A 12,878-nucleotide genomic window follows, 5' to 3' on the forward strand; every position below is an offset into this window, starting at 1 on the left:
TATGATAACCCCCTCATTCTTTCTTCGAACAGCATAGTTGTGGAGTTCACTGTCTTCTCTCATCTTTCCCTCCCTTATTACATTTCTACCTCCAAGTGTTCAATTTACAGACACCGTAGGAGCTTTGATTAATGTGATTCTCTTTTTTTCGTAGTTTTTTTTTCTTTCTTTAATCCGATTTAGCCGTAGGGTATCTTTCTGCTGATGCCTTGTTTGGGATCAGTGAAATACTTACGTAGACTGACGCTGCTTTTAACCATTACCGGGTGAAGAAGAAGGTGAGGCTCCTGTATGCAAGAAGCACCGCTGTCGCACTGTTGTGGGTGTATTCACTGCCTCTTTCGATATAGTTCGGGGGGGTCAGAAAGTTTAGACGAGGCAAGGGAGAGGAGCGTAAGTCTTGCTGGTGAGACGAACTCTCTTGGAGGCACTGGAGAGCCACACCTGTTGTGCTGGCGTGGCCACTACCACAGTACTCGGGAGACTGAACTAATTCTGGTTGTTGTATATGTCAGTACAGGCTTTCCTGTTGTAACTGATCCAATCTACAACGTGTGTGGAACGGAGCGAAGATCGTCACTCAATTGATATAAGAAAGTGATGCTGATTGTGTATTGTCTTTACGCTGCATCCTTATGTTCAGCTGTGACGAGGTTGGGTTATCTCACAGGCCTGGCGGCGAGTCTGCACTGCCTTAGGAACTTTCATTGTCAGCTCCTTCGATAGCTCAGTTGGTAGAGCGGTGGACTGTAGTCGGTATAAAATGCAGACATCCATAGGTCACTGGTTCGAATCCGGTTCGAAGGACAAAAACTTTTGTCTTTTATTCACGTCACCTGTATTTCTAAAGATAGGTGAGGAAATGTGAGTTTAAGGTATTTAAAAATCTGATTTGCAAATTTACGATTGGTCAGGGTCCATGAATGTATGTAATTGAACTAACATTATGACGATAATCAGTGATTAAGATATAGTGTTTCCCAGTTATAAGCATTTTACCCTCGTAACGAAGTTCTTCCCCAGAGTTGTGGCATATTTTCACAAAAACTCACCCAACCGTGTCGACAGCTTTTAGGACTTAAAAAAAAAAACATGTATCGAGGCATCATTGCAAACTCACGAAGTGAACCCGTCTTCATATTAAAGTATGAAATAACAGATGAAGAGGCGAATGTTTACGCTGAGAGAAGTGTTCATTCCTGGCAAGACTAGGCTGTTTTGGAAGCACTATGTTAAATTGAACCTTCACATATACTGAAGAAAAGACTTCAGAACGTTTGAAGGCTGTCAAGGGACCTCCTTACATAGTGGCAATACCTGAAAGAGATTTTAACCTTAAGGCCGTATAAGTTTACCAGTTAGAACTGCCATGGGCTTTGAAAGGTTACTGTCTAATACCTTTATCCTGTAATTCTGCGCATAGTTAAAATCGCTTGTCGTCACTCTTGAGTATTCTCCATGAAAGGTTCCCAACGATTTCTGCTCGGCTGTCGGGAAAAAAAATACCATGACGAGAAGAGCATTGCCAAAATGGCATTGACTGTCGTGGATAACACACACCCCAGACTCTCCCGTGAAACCGAATGATCCATCCAAAACATTATAAGGTCGAGTGTCTCCCCCGAGAACACGATGTCGTTGATACGACCGATGGATCAAGGTGCTATATCAGCCTTTTTAAGGAGGATCCTTCGCCCAATTCATTAGGGAAACGGACGATGAGATCACCCGACACTAAAGGAATCTTCTTACATATTTTTGCTGTTGGTTGGGTGGTTGGTCGTGTGGGTCTTCAGCCCTCTCTCTAACAGCCAAGAGTCACTGAGGTCATCTTGTTACAGTGTAAGGCAGCTCAAACGTCCCTTTCAAGTGTTGAAGATCATTGTCAGCCATATGTACTCTTCACTGCTTATGTAGCCTTTGCTGTACACATTGTTGGTTGCTTGGTTATTTTGGCATTTCGCCGATCAGATGTCAGTGTCATTAAGGCCGTCTTCATCAACTTATATACCTTTGCAAATGCTAATGTTTTGGTATTGATCGTCATCAGACTTTCACTTTATTTACCGTTTGGAAAATGAATGATACTCATCTCCCCATCACATGATGCAATCTAGGTATCACTGAAGATCTCAACGCCATATAAGTTATATATATACTGTGAGCGCCTCGGGAGAGAGTAGCCGTACACCTCTTACTGATCGTGGGATTGAAAAAAAAAAATCTGTGTATCTGTCCTTCGAACCGGATTCGAACCAGTGACCTATGGATGTCTGTCTTCTATTGTAACCTCTACAGTCCACCGCTCTACCAACTGAGCTATCGAAGGAAGTGACAATGTATGATTTTTGTGAGGAATCTGAAATTCGCTTTCCCGGACGGGCGGTTTAGACAACTGGGCCCCGTCACAGATAAACGACAGAGTGCGACATAAACGCAATCATTTTCAAAGACGCTGAACGTAGTTCAAGTGTGCGACCACCGTCGTTCTACTGACGTTGTGGCCTCAATCTGTGGCAACGTAGGAGCTGAAGTTGACCCGTACAACAGCTAAGATAATACCACCGTGTCTTTGGTATGGTCTCCCACCAGTACCCACAAGATGGTTCGTCTTGAGAGAGGAGAGAAATGCTCTTACCCTCATTTAGCCTAACTTTGTGACTCTCTCTCTCTCTCTCTCTCTCTCTCTCTCTCTCTCTCTCTCTCTCTCTCTCTCTCTCTCTCTCTCTCGCTCTCGAGACAAATTGGCCTCGAGAGTTCTTGTGGATGAAGTGATACGTCCAGCAAGAGTAATTCCCACAGAATAAAGTGATACGTCCAGCAAGAGTAATTCCCACAGATAAGAGACTGCGAGAGTCCCTCAAGGCCACGAACCTCCTCGCCATGTGCGACCTCACCGAGTCATGGCAGTAATCCAGGTTTACCAGTGTTATTAATCCAGGTGGACGACTAATGTACTCCTATCCAAGGTATGATTGATGTCCATTCTGTGTGAATCATAGATCCTGAAGCCATACCACATGACCTGTCATGGCTATGGATAATCTCCCTCTTAAGAGGCGTTAGTAAAACACACACATACCTTACCCTCCTGCCCCAGCAGCCCCCTTTTATCTTTTTTTAATGTTCCTGCTGCGCTTTGGAAGCCGGCCACACTCACCCAGCGGAACTGCAGGTCATAGGATGTGTTTGTGTGTACGTGGTGAGAGCGCGGGGGACGACTGAACAAAAAGCTGTGGAATTCATGTTTAATGGATGCATGAATAAGTACTCACATCTGTACGTTTTCCAGTCGTAAAAACAAAAGTAGATGGGTAATTTATAAGTGAGTAATATCCTTGCTCTGTGTTCCGAGGTTAAGAAGGAGGAATGTGTGTAATGTATATATATACACAGTGATACAGTAATATTTGTCAATAACGTTGGTTAAGCTTCCAACATATTGCCACAAATACCAACACTTTTCTATCATTGAGAAATAAGAAGACAACTGGAATGAGGTCTAAAAAGAAATATTCATCTCATTTAGGATTACAGCATTGGATAAACCTATCCTGTCTTATCAGGTAGCACTAAATAGACGGTCAGTGAAGCTGCTGACGAGTCAACAGTTATGTTATACTGTGAGCGCCTCGGGGAAATGTGCAGTCGTTAACCTCCTCAGTTGTCGTTGGACACGAGCGAGTTTAAGAGTAAAATGTCTTTTCCTTCGAACCGGATTCGAACCAGTGACCTATGGATGTCTGCCTGCCTCATTTTTTTTCCCGACTACAGTCCACCGCTCTACCAACTGAGCTATCGAAGGAACTGATAAGATGTTCATTGAGTCACCTTTACCGTGCTGTTTGAGGTCAGACAATCTGCCTCGTCACTTCTTGTATTCCATCAAGTGGACAGCTACCATCGTGCACCACGGTGTCCCCTCACGCGTTGGCGACGGTAGCGCCAGGAACAAACGAAGAAAAGGCCGCATTCGCTCACGTCCAGTCACAAGCTGTCATGTGCAGTGCACCGAAACCACAGCTCCCACAGGTCTTTCCATGGTCACCCGCCCCGTCCGCTTCACAAGCCCTGTATATGTATATATATTCCCCATTTAACATTTTCCTGCTCAGAGCAGTTTCTTATTAAGATTCGTTAGGTATTACGGAACTGATTCGGTAAAATACCTGGTCTGTTTTAGTATATATATATTTTTTATGCATAGTCCGTAACCACCCTTTAGGGAAGTGATTCGGTTAAATACCTAGTCCGTAACCTCACTTTAGGGAACTTATTCGGTTAAATACCTGGTCTGTTTTAACATAGTATTTGCTTTCTTTCTTTTTTTAATTCTTTTAACACTTCGTCATCAACTTCCGGACTTCGTGAGCTCGGACGCGCGGGGTCGTCGCCGAGGCTCGCACGCCACGCCTCTGGTCGCCGCCATGTGGTAGTGGATTAAACTCGCTTTCGCACGTAGATAGTGACCCACAATGAGCAATGCACACACTTCACGTTCCTCCTGATATCTGTCTTTCTACTGTACCTCGTCCCAGTTGGGTTCCAAAAGCACCATGAGTTGTAATAAGGAACACGTTGTAAACAGCCCAAGAGGTAACGGAAACTCTTTTGTGTCTTTTACGACTGGGAGAGAGAGAGAGAGAGAGAGAGAGAGAGAGAGAGAGAGAGAGAGAGAGAGAGAGAGAGAGAGAGAGAGAGGATGAAGCAGACATTGTCATAGTCCTGATTTTAAGCATGCACGACACTCTGTCGGGAAAATAAAGCTACAGTTAAAGCCAACGGTCAAGTTAAGTCAGGATTCTCCTTTTAGATCACTCTATATAAGTACGAGTAGCGTGACAAGAGAACGTAGAAAGCCATCAGGTATTCATGATTATTCTTAGCCCTATGTATACACAGTCACTGTAGACTACGACCCCCCCTTTTCTGTATATACGATCTCGTTCTGATTGCTTATTTAGGCTTTATGCTGATCCGTTGCTAGGGTCATTTTAAATAGACCGGTATCGTAAGGTTAGGACCACCGATCTTCAACTCCTCCATCAAGCATTCGTGGTACCTCTGGACACGCTGTCACTACAGGTATGGCAGATGAATGATACTAATCTCTCGATCAGACATATGGACGTCAAGGGATCACTAAAGCTCCCGACGTGCTAAATGTTACATTATCTTACCGTGAACGCCTGAGTGTAGGATTGGACTCTGATGGGGGGGGGGAAAAAAATTGAATAAAAATCTGTCCTTCGAACCGGATTCGAACCAGTGACCTATGGATGTCTGTCTGTTTATCACCTCTACAGTCCACCGCTCTACCAACTGAGCTATCGAAGGAACTGAGAATGAATGTTCCCTTGAGTTAAGGAATCATATATTCGCCCCCATGACGGTCAGACAATCAGTCCCGGCGCAGATAAATGCCAGGATGCAACATGAAAACAATTTTTGGTCACACTTAAGTTTCTGACATGATTTGAGTGACCATGTTCGGATATGACAAGGTTATATTCATACTGTGGATTGAATCAGCCTTACTGACGAAGGTGAAGCTGACCTGTACAACAGCGAAGTTTAATTCAGTCTCTCTGGTACGATTGCTACAGTGTCGACACGATGGTTCGTCTGACAAATGAGACAAATGCCTCATCCTTTCCCAGTCCAACGTACGTAACCGCCCAAGACAGTCCGAGTTCTTGTGGATGAAATGACACATCCGACAGGAGTCATTCTCACACAGAGGAAACTGCTGAAGCTCCCTTAAGCCATAACTCTTACTATAAGACCTCACCAGGTCGTGGTTATGAACGAGGTCACTTCGCCGCATCACAGAGGGACTAATTTGCTCATTTCAGATGATTGGTTTATGTCAGTTGTATGAGAAATGTATATGTCGGGATCCTACCATATTTGATGTCAGGTTACCGATCCACTTCCAACTCTGGGACACAAGTGTAAAGACTTTACCTCCCTTCCTGCCCCGGGAACCCCGCTTCTTTGAGGCCCACATAGCACTAAGGAAGCGTTGTGTTGGTCGTGTTGCCTTTCCTGCTGTGGATGCTAAGGAGCTCATTCGATGGAACCGCGCGTGAGTTACAAGAGTTACGGAATACGAAAGAGATTCTGTGAACCCTAGAACGTTCAGTGCTCTCATGGGACACATGGATGAGATGGGGCATCTACCCAAGTTGGACGTATCCCTGGTGTTGAAACATGGGCTTCCATAGAAAAGAGGGCGAAGAAGGCTTTGGAAGCAGCGCACATACGAGTGCGGAGAAGGTCGGTGTTAGTGGGAGACGAGAACGGATGAGGAACGATTCTTATATTTAAGCCTGATATTTCCTTTTGATATACTTGAGAAAGACCTTCTGTCGAAACGAGTAAAATGTAATCTCTTCTCGAAACTCGTGTGTCTTTCCATCACCTTATTATTTCCAGATTTGCCATGATGGATGATTAATATATGCCTTCGATCGTAGAAGCAGAATGTTCAGGTATATTACGTTAAGACGTCTCTATTCTTGGTAGACTTAAAAGGGAGAAAACGCATATCGTAGAACGTTATTCTCCAGACACCACTGAAGGAACGTTATTCTCCAGACACCACTGAAGGAACGTTTTTCTCCAGATACCACTGAAGGAACGTTATTCTCCAGACACCACTGAAGGAACGTTATTCTCCAGACACCACTGAAGGAACGTTTTTCTCCAGATACCACTGAAGGAACGTTATTCTCCAGACACCACTGAAGGAACGTTATTCTCCAGACACCACTGAAGGAACGTTTTTCTCCAGATACCACTGAAGGAACGTTATTCTCCAGATACCGCTGAAGGAACGTTATTCTCCAGATACCACTGAAGGAACGTTTTTCTCCAGATACCATTGAGGTTTTAACGGGGTAAAAATGATGTTATAATGGTAAACGCCTCAGGGAAGGTGCGGCCGTTCACCCGTTCAGTGCTCGTGGGATTAAACGTCTTGGATGCTGAAAAAAAAACATTGAAAAAAACATCTTTCCTTCGAACCGGATTCGAACCAGTGACCTATGGATGTCTGCTTTATGTACCCACTACAGTCCACCGCTCTACCAACTGAGCTATCGAAGGAGCTGACAGTGAACGTTACCTTGAAGGAAACAAAGATTCGACCCCCAGGATGCTCCAGACTACTCGACCCCGTCGCTGATATAGAAAAAAAAAGAATGCAACGTATGAGCAATATTTTTATCGGTGTGATGTCTTTATATCTCGTGAGTGACCAACTTCCTTCATAACATGGTTCTAGTCACACTGTGGACTGAATCAGTCATAAGTCAGGGGTTGAGATGGACTCGTTCAACAGCAATGACTTGACTCAGTCAGCTTGGTGCGTCTCTCTCTCTCTCTCTCTCTCTCTCTCTCTCTCTCTCTCTCTCTCTCTCTCTCTCTCTCTCTCTCTCTCTCTCTCTCTCTCTCTCTCTCTCTCTCTCTCTCTCTCTCTCTCTCTCCAATGCCTGCGAGATGGTTCGTATACCTGACGAGATAAACTGACCTCCCCAAACAGTCTGACCTCGAAAGTTCTTATGGGTAAACTGTTACGTCCATACGGGGTCATTCCCAGAGAGAGGAAACTGCAGGAGACCGCCAGGTCATGAACCCCGTCCAGCGCGACCTACCAAGGTCAGTCCGTGTTGTCACAAGATGGTCCAGTTCATCAACATCCAGAGTATGATTTACGTTCTTTATGCCGAGCCCATACCACATGATCGGTACAGGTAAGCCTCCAGCTCTGGGACACCGTTAGAGACAACATACCTCCCTTCCCACTTTTCTGCCTCATGTTATCTCATATGAAGCCCCTACAGCGCTCAGGAAGCCGGCTAAGTCCACCGGGTGGGACTACAGGGGGCAGCTGTAGTGATATGTGTGTGTGTGTGTGTGTGTGTGTATGTGTCCATGTAGGGAGGGTACGGAGCTGTTGAACAGTGGGAAGAGAATGTGTTTATAGATATATGAATAGATATGCACACGTTTCCCGAGCCTAGAAACAGATTAGGAAGGTAATTTCTTACTTAGATAAATATCCCAACTCGTAGTGAACTTGATAGGTAACCCGAGTGTCTTATCAGATAACAGTGTAAGCTGCTAACGAGTCATTAGTTATGTGATGCTGTGAGCGCCTCGGGGGGAAATTTTTGCAGCCGTTCTCCTCCACACTTGTCTTGGGGTACGTCGTAATTGAGATTAAAATGTCTTATTCCTTCGAACCGGATTCGAACCAGTGACCTATGGATGTCTGTCTTACGTAACCTACTACAGTCCACCGCTCTACCAACTGAGCTATCGAAGGAACTGATAGAACGAGTTCAGTGAGTCTTGCCCCACCTCGCTGCCAAGACGGTCAGATGACTAGGCCTCGTCACAGTTCAACCTCAGAATTTCAGATCAAGATAGCATCATTTTCTTCCATCAGTTGAGTATCTGTCTCCACGCTGGACGGTCTGCCTTACGTGTTGTAAACTGAAGCAGATGTCACGAAGGAGGTTACAACTGAAGCAGATGTCACGAAGGAGATAAAGCTGAAGCAGATGTGACGAAGGAGATTTCAGCTGAAGCAGATGACACGGAGGAGATGAAGCTGAAGCAGATGACACGAAGGAGATAAAGCTGAAGCAGATGTGACGAAGGAGATAAAGCTGACCAGGACAACAATCAAGTTGGACCAGTCCCCCAGTTATGGTGAAGGTCAGGCCAGTGTGTCTCACCCCCCCACACCCACACACACACACACACACACACACACACTCCCCAGTGTCTCCGAGAAAGTGCGACATGTTGGCGAGATCACCTACTCGTCCCTCGTCCAGTGCGACATGTTGGCGAGATCAACTACTCGTCCCTCGTCCAGTGCGACATGTTGGCGAGATCAACTAGTCGTCCCTCGTCCAGTGCGACATGTTGGCGAGATCAACTACTCGTCCCTCGTCCAGTGCGACATGTTGGCGAGATCAGCTACTCGTCCCTCGTCCAGTGCGACATGTTGGCGAGATCAGTTACTCGTCCCTCGTCCAGTGCGACATGTTGGCGAGATCAGCTACTCGTCCCTCGTCCAGTGCGACATGTTGGCGAGATCAGTTACTCGTCCCTCATCCAGTCTAACATTCGTGACCGCTTAACAAAATCCGACGGCGAAAGTCCTTGTGATTAAACCAACAACAGGTCACCTAAACTCGCCCTTCTTGTAGACAGGAGAGTGTGGGAGTTCCCCCCTCAAACCTCACCTTGTTTTCCTCCTCAAGTTGTACCTATGAGCAAAGTCCGGACTGATGATTATGTATGGACCACTTTGATAAATGAATCTAAACGTTCATATCATGTCGAAGCCAAGTATTTTTTGGGTTAGCACCACGCCCTATGCAAGGTTAGAGAAACCTCTGCGACTCCAGAACGCTGGTAAAGAGCATGTGTATTGAAGACACACACACACACACACACACACACACAGTTCCTGCCTCAGGAGTCCTGTCCATCTCTAAGGCTCCTGCAGCACATTGGGAAGCTGGTCACGTCCACCGGGCGGGACCGTAGATCATAAAGTTTAGTGATGATGATGATGTATGTCTGTCTGTCAGGGGAAGGTGCAGGACAGTAGGGCAGCAAGTGTTCGGTCTTCTTGTGGTCGTCGCCTCGAGGGCGTGAAGGGTCTTGGGATGTGATGAATCGATGTTTATAGTATTGTAGAGGTAGATGATGTCGGGAGAGTAGGCGACTAAAAAGGAGAGGGGGCGGTGGATTGGAAATCCTCCCCTCCCGTTTTTTTTTTTTTTTTTCAATCCCAAAAGAAGGAACAGAGAAGGGGGCCAGGTGAGGATAGTCCCTCAAAGGCTCAGTCCTCTGTTCTTATCGCTACCTCACTAATGCGGGAAATGGCGAACTTTTATAGGGGAAAATCGTATACACACACACACACACACACACACACACACACACACACACACACAATTGAATCTAAGCTAACTTAAGATAGCCTTTACTATTTAGAAAATGAACGATGCTCATCTCTCTCAAACCCTTTTTGTCTAGATGACACTGAAGGACCCAACTCTATGATAGATCCATAATGCTGCGAACTCCACAGAAAGAATGCTGCCGTTCACTTGTTCACTGATCTTGGAATGAAACGAAAATGGACAAAGAAATGAAAAGTTTTTCCTTCGAACCGGATTCGAACCAGTGACCTATGGATGTCTGTCTTTTGCAACCTCTACAGTCCACCGCTCTACCAACTGAGCTATCGAAGGAACTGAACATGTAAGTTCTCTTGAGGAACCTAAGTTTCGCCTCCCGGACGGTCAAACAACTCAGCCCCGTCACAGAGAAAAACGTACGGATGCAACATTAAACATAAAGAAAATTTCTTTGTGAATATAATTTCTTTGTCTCAAGTGAGCGACAACTTCGTTGGCTGGAGAAAAAAAATGAAAAGGTTATAACGAAGGAACTAAAGGTGAACTGCACAACAACGAAGATTGATCCCATGTCTCTCTCTCTCTCTCTCTCTCTCTCTCTCTCTCTCTCTCTCTCTCTCTCTCTCTCTCTCTCTCTCTCTCTCTCTCTCTCGCCAGTGTATACAAGCGGGTTCATCTAACGGATCTAAAAGACAAATCGCTCCTCCCTTATCTCTAACCGATCTAAAAGACAATCGCTCCTCCCTTATCCAGCCTTAAATAACACTTGTAACCTTAAACAACCTGACCTCGAAAGTTCTTGTTGATTAGGTTACTTTAAGGTCCAGCTGGTGTCTTTACCACAAACAGGAAACAGCGGGGGTCTTCCGAGACCTGGACCCTCGCCTTGTGTGACCACACCAGTAAAAACTCCGTGGCTGTGAGCAAGGTCATATTCTCAGGTGGACTTGTCTACTCACGTACAAAATATGATCGTTTTTATGTCATCCTGTGTGAGGTGTTTTATGTTGTGAGTACATCGCACGGTCTCACAGATTGTAGGTGAACCAGTTGTGGAAAGCTAGAAGAGAATGTATGCTCACATATGTAAATAAATACACACATATGTACTTAATTTTGAGCCCTAGCATTGGACTGGCCAGGTAAGAATGAAGAGTATATGTAACGGAGGCACATATGTACTGTGATAAATGTCATTAAGTAATGTCATTTAAGATATGCATATATGCAAAAATAAAAATTACGTTGGAGGCTCCTAGTTCACATCAAAGCCAGGCCTTAAATGAATAATACTTAAGCTGTATAGTCTCATTCACTATCACGGTCATGGTGTGTTTGTAAATGTTCCCCACATTCAAACCTGCCACGAACTTTTATCAGTGGCAATGACAACTCTTTGTCTGGTGTGCCATTACTGGCCCAGGTCGCGCGCGTGTGTGTGTGTGAGTGTATGACCGCTCGTAGGTGGATGTGTATGATATGATTAAGCCAGTAGATTACAACTACTCTTATGACACTCCTGTGTTACTGTTAGTAGAGCTCCTGTCGCGACGACGGATTTGTTGTGTGCAAACGCCTTAGGAAAAGCTGCTGTTGTTCACCTGCTCAGCCATCGTGGAAGGAGAGTAAAGGTTAAATATGTCCTTCGAACCGGATTCGAACCAGTGACCTATGGATTTCTGTCTTTTGCTACCACTACAGTCCACCGCTCTACCAACTGAGCTATCGAAGGCACTGAAAGTCTTGAGTTCCGTAAGTCAGCTTACAATATCCTACAGGGCGGTCAGAGAACTCACTCCCGTCACTGTTACAGTCAGGATGTAAAAATGAAAGCAACGTTTATCATCATTTTCCCACCATTAAGTGGCCAGCACTTACTGTAGTTAGCAGACTTCCTCACACGGGCTGGACTGAACCATTTGGCATGACTACGAGATGACGTTGACCTGTACAACAGCCATGGGCAGGTCAAGTCTTTCCGGGAAAGGGCAACACGTCAGCTGTCTCTCCAGTGCCTTCAAAAGATAGAAGACGTGTTCTTTGTGTACGTGTGTGTGTGTATGTATGTGGGGGGGGGGAGGAGTACAATTAGCGTTATAGTTAATGAGTAACGTAAGGATAGTGTTAAAGATAAGATTAGGTAAAATGATTATTATATTGGTTATTGCTAATGGATTATTAGAAAATAGTAATGACATTGTTAGATTTTTAGAGTTAGTGGAGGCTTAAGCATAGATTATATGATGCTTACGTATGTGAAGCCAGGTGAAACTGATACTATCATAATACGCACACGTCTCCCTGTTGTGGATGGGGATCCCCGTCCTCTTGAAAGTTAAACAAAGTCTATCAGACAGTAATGACTCGTGGAGACTGGCATTGTGGATATCCTCTTTGACCTATGGTGCCTCCTTCAAGATGTGGTCATCTATGAATAAAGTTGCCGCACGAAGACTTCGAGTTGAGTGCTTTCCACGCGGAGGAGGGTAAGGTCACCCAGACTCCTTTAGGAAGAGAAGGTCCTCAGTGACATTGTGTTGCCACTTGCAGGCTGGGTCCGCCAAGACCACCAGTTTAATGATCTGTAATGTGTAAACAAGTTCAGCGACAGATACCCAATCCTTGGGCTTTTATAGAAAGGATTTTTGTCCTTTTTTTTCTTTACTGAGTAACACTATGAAAGCTTTCCACGCCCTTGACTCGCGCCTGATTGTCAGCTTTCGGGATTTGGCATCGGAGTGAAACTCAACATCTCGTTTCCCCCCTAGTTCAGCAGCTTCAAGGGTACAAGGAAGACGTGAGGAAGAAAACGAATGAGGAGAGAGAGAGAGAGAGAGAGAGAGAGAGAGAGAGAGAGAGAGAGAGAGAGAGAGAGAGAGAGAGAGAGAGTCTGATGGTAACGGAAGAGAAACAGGATAATGGAGAGAA

At 45.2% G+C, this 12,878-nt stretch overlaps 8 non-coding genes across 8 annotated transcripts; 1 reads left to right on the top strand and 7 right to left on the bottom strand.

Moving 5' to 3' along the window:
* Positions 1-716: 716 nt before the first annotated feature.
* Positions 717-807, top strand: TRNAY-GUA (transfer RNA tyrosine (anticodon GUA)). Its single transcript is given in 2 exon segments — positions 717-753; positions 772-807. It is a non-coding gene; the product is annotated as a tRNA-Tyr (tRNA).
* A 1,428-nt stretch (positions 808-2,235) lies between these two features.
* Positions 2,236-2,329, bottom strand: TRNAY-GUA (transfer RNA tyrosine (anticodon GUA)). The gene is made up of 2 exons: positions 2,293-2,329; positions 2,236-2,271 (listed from the first exon to the last, which is right to left on the bottom strand). It is a non-coding gene; the product is annotated as a tRNA-Tyr (tRNA).
* A 1,376-nt stretch (positions 2,330-3,705) lies between these two features.
* On the bottom strand, positions 3,706-3,805 carry TRNAY-GUA (transfer RNA tyrosine (anticodon GUA)). Its single transcript has 2 exons — positions 3,769-3,805; positions 3,706-3,741 (listed from the first exon to the last, which is right to left on the bottom strand). It is a non-coding gene; the product is annotated as a tRNA-Tyr (tRNA).
* Positions 3,806-5,245: 1,440 nt separating this feature from the next.
* Positions 5,246-5,337, bottom strand: TRNAY-GUA (transfer RNA tyrosine (anticodon GUA)). Its single transcript is given in 2 exon segments — positions 5,246-5,281; positions 5,301-5,337. It is a non-coding gene; the product is annotated as a tRNA-Tyr (tRNA).
* A 1,682-nt stretch (positions 5,338-7,019) lies between these two features.
* Positions 7,020-7,110, bottom strand: TRNAY-GUA (transfer RNA tyrosine (anticodon GUA)). Its single transcript is given in 2 exon segments — positions 7,020-7,055; positions 7,074-7,110. It is a non-coding gene; the product is annotated as a tRNA-Tyr (tRNA).
* A 1,130-nt stretch (positions 7,111-8,240) lies between these two features.
* Positions 8,241-8,332, bottom strand: TRNAY-GUA (transfer RNA tyrosine (anticodon GUA)). Its single transcript is given in 2 exon segments — positions 8,241-8,276; positions 8,296-8,332. It is a non-coding gene; the product is annotated as a tRNA-Tyr (tRNA).
* Positions 8,333-10,192: 1,860 nt separating this feature from the next.
* Positions 10,193-10,283, bottom strand: TRNAY-GUA (transfer RNA tyrosine (anticodon GUA)). The gene is given in 2 exon segments: positions 10,193-10,228; positions 10,247-10,283. It is a non-coding gene; the product is annotated as a tRNA-Tyr (tRNA).
* Positions 10,284-11,591: 1,308 nt separating this feature from the next.
* On the bottom strand, positions 11,592-11,682 carry TRNAY-GUA (transfer RNA tyrosine (anticodon GUA)). The gene is given in 2 exon segments: positions 11,592-11,627; positions 11,646-11,682. It is a non-coding gene; the product is annotated as a tRNA-Tyr (tRNA).
* Positions 11,683-12,878: the final 1,196 nt, after the last annotated feature.

The sequence above is a fragment of the Panulirus ornatus genome, chromosome 12 (genome assembly GCF_036320965.1).
Source record: "Panulirus ornatus isolate Po-2019 chromosome 12, ASM3632096v1, whole genome shotgun sequence".
Lineage (NCBI taxonomy): Eukaryota > Metazoa > Arthropoda > Malacostraca > Decapoda > Palinuridae > Panulirus > Panulirus ornatus.